The following is a 6,928-nucleotide window of genomic DNA, read 5'->3' on the forward strand; positions in this document are numbered from 1 at the left end:
TGCCAATGGAACAAGCAAATTTTTACTTGTGACACAAGTGAACAAGTAAAAATTTGCTTGGTAAGATTTGACTTTTTGCAGTGCATTAGCTTCCTAAATTTATCTTTTATAGCTGTGCTGTGTTTTACTTGGAACTGGACCAACTTTTTCCTGACTTTTCAGCTTTTTTCTTGAGTTTGAAAGTTCCCACCTCTCCAGACGAAGCAGGCCTGTGGAGTAGATGCACCGTGAGAGCCCCTGAACGGCCTGATGAATCAAACTAAAGAGGTAAACGCTCTAAATCATGCTTGGTGTTTACGCGTCTCAATGTTGTTTGTTGGTGTTGGTGAGACATAAACCTAAACAAGGTTTCCGCCCCCCGAACGGCTGACTGAGGCGGTCTGACCTCACCTGGGTCAAGCTCCGGTCTCTGCTCGGTTTGCGTGTCAAGCCTCCCCGTAGCCACCTGGATCTCCTCCACAACCCCAGGGAACACGCAATGTTTTTCAACCCATTACTCACCCCGTAGTACATTACTCACACCTTCACTCCCTTGTTCCAGCCGTGCACACTTCATTTTGCACTCAACGGAGCTTTTGTGTGGGACGAGCCGAGCTGCCAGCTCAGGGGGAGTCGCTCCCTGCCAACAGACACACCTCTTGCCTACGGTGATAAACACAGAAACACAGAGAGAGAGAGACAGAGAGAGCTCGCCTGTCTCACCCGCCCTGCTACAGGCGACACCGACAGCACTGCAGGGCTCCTGTGAAGATATCACAATATTGTTTATTGAGGATTATTACAATAAAAGTTCCTGTCCTAAGCTGTTAACACGTGCCCAACCCTGAGAACAACAGCTGTTCTCATCTCACTGCATTTGTATTATCTTTTGTCTATCTTCTGAATTTAAAATCTGCACTGTGCCTTCTTTTATTCACAACAAATATGAAAGCGGCGTATGTTTATATCATTAACTTCCAGGTGCAAAATGTTTCAAAGAAGGTTAAAGTAGGTTTAGTTTTTGTTTGTAGATTTGTAGGTTTTAGCAGTTCATTCTTTTCTTGGAGGCAGATGTGATCTCATTGGCTGATTTGAACCTCCGTGGGCGGAGTCAAAGAATGAAAAGGGCAAAAGGCAAAAGGTCAGAGAGAACCAACCAGACCTGCAGAGTCGCTCGAAATCTTTTTAAAGCGAACGTGTGATTCATGGGGAATGTACCCTATTGTAGGCAAGGTTATTACAGTTAACTAAAACTAAACTAAAAACTGAAATTAGGTGTGAAAAAACAAAAAAAAATCATTTTGGTTAACTGAAATAAAAATTGAAAACTAGGCTTTAGGGAGGAAAGATTAACTGAAACGTTACTGTGCACTGAAACTGAAATGAGCAAACCCATTGTGGAAACTAATCTGAGCTGAAAACAAAAATTAAAAAAAGAAAATAAATTAAAAACTAATGAAAAATACAAAACTAAAACAGCTCTGGCCACAGGACCCTTTGGTTATTTTGGGCTTGTTGCTACCAAAGTGCGAACAGAGGAGACTGTGTCCATTTTTTTAATGAATTTTTTAATTATTGTTGGGTCCTTTTTACCTTTTACCAGAGCTGTGTTCATACACAAAAACAAAAAGTACAAAAAGAAGAACAAAAAGTGCGCTGAATTTCACTGAACCACAGCGATGACTGTAAGCCACTACTTTCACTGAGCACACTGTCCCACCACCATGAATGCAACATAATTTGAGGAACTGAAGATGTACTTTCAGTTGTTCTGTGCTCATTCACACACCAAAAAAACCCTGTTTCCATGGTTCCACACAACCACTGAGGTTATTTTTTTGCCTCTCAGAAATGCTCACTTAAGTTCAAAGCAGCTGTCGGACCCCCTGAACGTCTAAAAGAGCTGCCGTTACACACCTGGCTCATGTTGTGTGATGTTAGGCTCTCGGGCCCTAAGCCTCTTTTTGTGTCGCCGGCTGTTTCTGGGACAGGTTTCGACAGCGTCTCCTTTGTCTCGCCTCACACGGGTTCCCTCGGCCTCGCACACCAAACTGACAGCGGAAGCGGTGACGTAAGCGTAAAGGCGGAGATTTGTTTCCTATGAGACGAGGCATCCTGAGAGGCAGCAGACGTGCCTTCAGGAGGGGAAGTGACTTCACGCGCTGCACCACCAGACTTGAAACTCAGAAATTCACCGCTGTCGTCACTTCACATAAAACTGAATGTGGCCTTTCTCGCAGTTCGTCACTGCCGCTTTTGTCCCAAAGTGCAAGTCAGCATTTCTCTTGAGTCAGTAGCGGCATGTTTATGGGAATTTCTGAATGAGTATCATTATTAGTCCTCAATATTAGACAGACTAAAAGTAGATTTTCTTTTAAAAGGGAACTAAAAGAAATACTGATGAGTTTCCAAATGATTTTTGTTTTGTTTTCATTTCACTTACTTACTGATCTTTACATTTGGCTTGTTTTTGTCTTTTTGTGTTATTGAAGATTGATTATTCCTTGTGTTTCATTGTTGTTTTTATGTGGAAAACCAGGAAGATTAGAAACCACTGTGTGGAAGCTAATGGGGAATCCGAATAAAGAATAAAAAATAATAAAGTATGATCATAAAAAGGGTCTAATCAATAAGAGAAGCAAGATACAATTACATGAAAAGCATGAAATGTCAAAATAAAACACAATTCAAATGTATAAAAGACATTATGGAGCTGCGGGATGTGATTAAAATGGCCATGTTTCTAACTTGGTGCCTTAAAAACAGCATTTGGTTGACACTTTTATCAAGAGCAGCATCTTTTAGAATAAAGAGTGCAAAAGTCAAAGCCATAGCGCCGATATTTAAAGGAATAAAGACAAGACAGAGAGAGAGGAAGACGGGGTTTCTGCTCTACAACTCTGAATGAAACCAACTGGCCCTGAATGTACGAGAGAGGCCTGGGTAATGCCGGACCGAGCCTCCCTGTCGTGTTTACGAGGCCTAAATGCACATTACGTCCCGAAGTAAGTAGCTACTTGACATACAGTATGCAATCACATCATCCGTCCCTCGGTTCAAAATGTCACAAGCAATTAGCAGGACGACATAATGCAGGTATTCAAGTCAGGAGATCTGATGTAATTCGGCCAAACGGGCAGAAAAAAAAACCAGAACGGAAACATTCCCGGGAAACGAGCATTCGGCGAGTTCCTCGTCAGTGTAATGACAGCGACCCCTCATCCACCGAAACAACACGCTGGATCCATTAATGAACTGTCCAGTGGGGGTAAGCTATTTTCACAGGACCATGGGGTATTTTAATGAAAACACACACACACATACACACACACACAGCATTGAGAATTTACATTGCTCTGCTTGCAGATCGCTTAGTTAGCCACTATTTTGTTTTTCATTAAATGGCCATTAGATGAAGTCATGGTTGTTGGGCGCTATTATCTTTAATTTTAAAGAGGTAGTCATCGTTCATTTCCTCTGCGTTTCCAGCAGGAGGGGAGAGAAATTGGCAGCGTTGCGCTGATTTGTTTTGGGGGAGAGGGTTGTAGAAAAACACTGAGTGCTGGGCAATCTGATTTAACCTCTTTCACCCCAGAGAAGTGATAAAAATGGTTAAAAAAAATCCCTCCAAAATACCACATTTGGACACAAAAACCCTGAGGAACACCACAGAAAAACTGGAAAAAGTTGGACTTTGGTGAGCATTTTGTTCTGGAAATTGCTCAGAAACTCCTCTTTTATTGTCAATATGCCTAAAAAAAAAAAAAAAAAACAGACATCCTCTAAATGGCCTCACTCTAGTTTGTAGTTGTAAAGTTTCATGAGGCTGTGATTATTCTAGAGGTCACAACAGGTCATTTTATACAGTGACGTCAAGTTTAAAAAAAAAACGGTCTCACTGCAATGAAATGGCTGCTAGATTTTGGCCCCAGGCTGCACAAATTTTACAACAGGCCAAAAGAACACATGTGGACTGCAGGGTTTGCGGCCCAATCTGCATGGGATTAGCAGAAGGTGGGCATGTCTGCAGAGGGGAGAGCCGTGGCTGCCCAGAGAACCCATTTTCATTCAGACATCTGGAGGTCAGAGGTCATGGGATCCCTTTGGAAACAGCCATGCCGGTTTTTCCCTCGCCAAAATTTTAGCCTAACTTTGCAGCGATGGCATGACGTACTCATCTAGTTTCACTTGACACCAGCAGCTTCTAGGTCAAAGACTCAACCCGAGCAGGTGAGCTGGTCTGCGGTCACAGGTGAGCTGGTCTGCGGCTTCCTTATCAAGCCGATCATTTCCTGACACATCTGGAAGTCGTGTCAATATTTGCGTACGAGGAGAGGCTTCAAAGGAAATCCACCCTCAGACATTTACTCTGTTAAACATTATCGGCCGGTGACTCTCAGGGCATTCCTGGAGTTATTCTGCGATGAAGTGTCGTTTTGACGAGCCCAACCCTTCAACTCCAACTCCAACCCCAACTTCTACGTCGTCTAGTTTGGTTCCTACATTTCCCAGAATGCCTTTCAACAGATAGAAAACATAGATGAACTTGCAGCATTCAGCTTTAAGTTCTACAAGTCGGCGGAGAGAGCAATAGTGAACAACAGCATAAAAATCTGCTAGTGGGATGAAATAATCCTTCTTATTTCTGATGCAGTTTCACTTTTTTCAGGATTTTTAAAGTTTGAATACCCGGAAACAAGGCAGAATAAGGCAGATCTGGATTACAGTTGGGAGACAAGTGGGATTATCTCATCCTACTGGCAGATTTTTTTTACTTTTTTTTTTTTTTTTAAGAAAAACAAGATTATTAACAGTATAAATGACTCTGAACGACTTGCTAAAATGCAGATTTTTGCTGTGTTTTGATTTGTGGCTGCATCATGCTCTGTAGAGCTTATTAGTGGACAATTTGGCCTTCCTGCTTGTTGAATGGAAACCTGATGTTTATCATTCAGGTTCCCCCCCCCTCCATCGCAGTTCCGCTGAAAATATCTTGTCACGCCATCTATGTCTCAATTTTCCAGGCATGTACCTCTAAACAGCAAAATGGGCCCAGAAATGCAAGCTGCATCGCCACTAGCTGTTTTTTTTTTTTTTTTTTTCAACAGCATTTAAGTGTTTCGAGGTGGATTTCTCCTTAAGCACTCTGCCTAGATTTATAGGTGCCTGCAGCAGTTGTCATTTCTCTGTATTGTCCTGTAAGTATTGTGTATCTTCACTTGAACTGTGGCTGTTCCTCTGCTTTGTCCCGTGACCTATTTCCAAGAGCTGCCACTCCGCTCTGCATTGTTCTGCAGGCAATTGAACGAACAGCCAGCAGTTGACTAATGATTGATCGCTCCAGCTGATCTGCAGCCACAGTTGTAAGTTGCTGTAAACTAATCCCCGGAGTTTTGGATTCGACCACCGTGAGAAAAGCGAAGGGAAAACTCCCCTTCCTCTCCACGGCGATGGGAAAGCAGGCTGGCTCGCCCCTGCAGCGGCGACAAAGCTACACCTGCCAGGATAAGGTGGGAAAACATCAGCCCATTGTCTGAGCTGATAAAGGACCGGGCGCTGATGTGTTGTCGGAGAGGCGGGGCTGGATATTGTGACATTCACCGGCAGGCCGTGACGACGTTTGACTGAGTTGTGGCACAGCTTCAACCAGATCAACCGGAGATACCATGTCATAATCTGCTCTAATCTACATGTGAACTTTGGTACAGTTAAATGCTTTGTAAGCCTCGGGTATCTTGATTTGCACAAGGCCACCGCGTTACTCTGTCTTCAGACGATTGCCTGCCAGGAGAAGTCGTGTCAGCAATATTACTCAACTCTTATGCCACCCTATGCTGCATTCTCAAACCAAACACTCATTATTTGGAAAAACTGATGGTGGTAAACATTAAGGGAATATACCAATATTTTGGTTAAAATACCCTTCTGCCCAAAACCCATTTTTCTGACTCATCCAGACTGAGACAAGATGTTTGACACCATTTCCACCTCTGTACGTCCAGTGGTTCGGTTTCTATGGGCAGCATTTCGTGTTAGCTTAGCATAAAGACTTGAAGTCTATGGATGTTATTAGCCTAGCTCTGTCAAAGTGAGAAAATAAAACTTTCACCAACTCCAAAACTTATTTAGACCCTCATTATTTATATTTAACCCGTCATTATTTATGCACTGTGTGAATAAGACAGCTCTGGAGTTACTGTGAGGTTTATTTTTGCACTTTGATGGAGCTAAGCTAACGACTCCCATAGACTTCAAGTCTTTATGCTAAGCTAACACCAAATGCTACCCATAGAAACTGAACCACTGCACATACAGAGGTGACAATGGTATCAAACATCTTGTCTCAGTCTGGGTAAGCTGGAAAAAGGAGATTTTGCCCAAAACTGAAAGAGTATTCCTTTAGGTGCAGCTCATTCTGTCTGCAGATTGAAGTTGCTTGCACAAGTTCAGTTTTCCTCCAGTTTTATCAAGGTGGTGAAATAAGCAAACAAGGCTAGATGTGTATGAAAATGAAAAAGAGAAATGCATTCAAGGTCTCCACTGCAGTTTGGTTTTTTCCACACTTCAGACGCCGCTGCCGCCGTCTCTCCGGGCTGCAGAGGTGATCAGGGCCGCGGCGCCTGCACGGTCGCTGTTTGGTGTCAACAGCGCGACATGGAGGTCTGCTATTTTGCCTGCGGTGAATTCTGAGAAAGTGACCACGCGCTGTGCCTGCGGGAGCTTTTCTCAGAAACCACAGTGTCATCATCTGCTTGCGCATAAACAACAAAATCATAACCCTGGGCTGTCGGACAGGTGACGTCTCCGATCGCCGAGCCAACGCGGGAGACCGACGCTGAGGCGTACATCGACAAAATCAAATATGTTGCAATCGTTTAAATGGATTTTAAAAAAAAAACAACAACAATACCCTCATCCATCACTCTGCTCTCATTCTGTCAGTTATCGC

The sequence above is a fragment of the Myripristis murdjan genome, chromosome 23 (assembly GCF_902150065.1).
Source record: "Myripristis murdjan chromosome 23, fMyrMur1.1, whole genome shotgun sequence".
Lineage (NCBI taxonomy): Eukaryota > Metazoa > Chordata > Actinopteri > Holocentriformes > Holocentridae > Myripristis > Myripristis murdjan.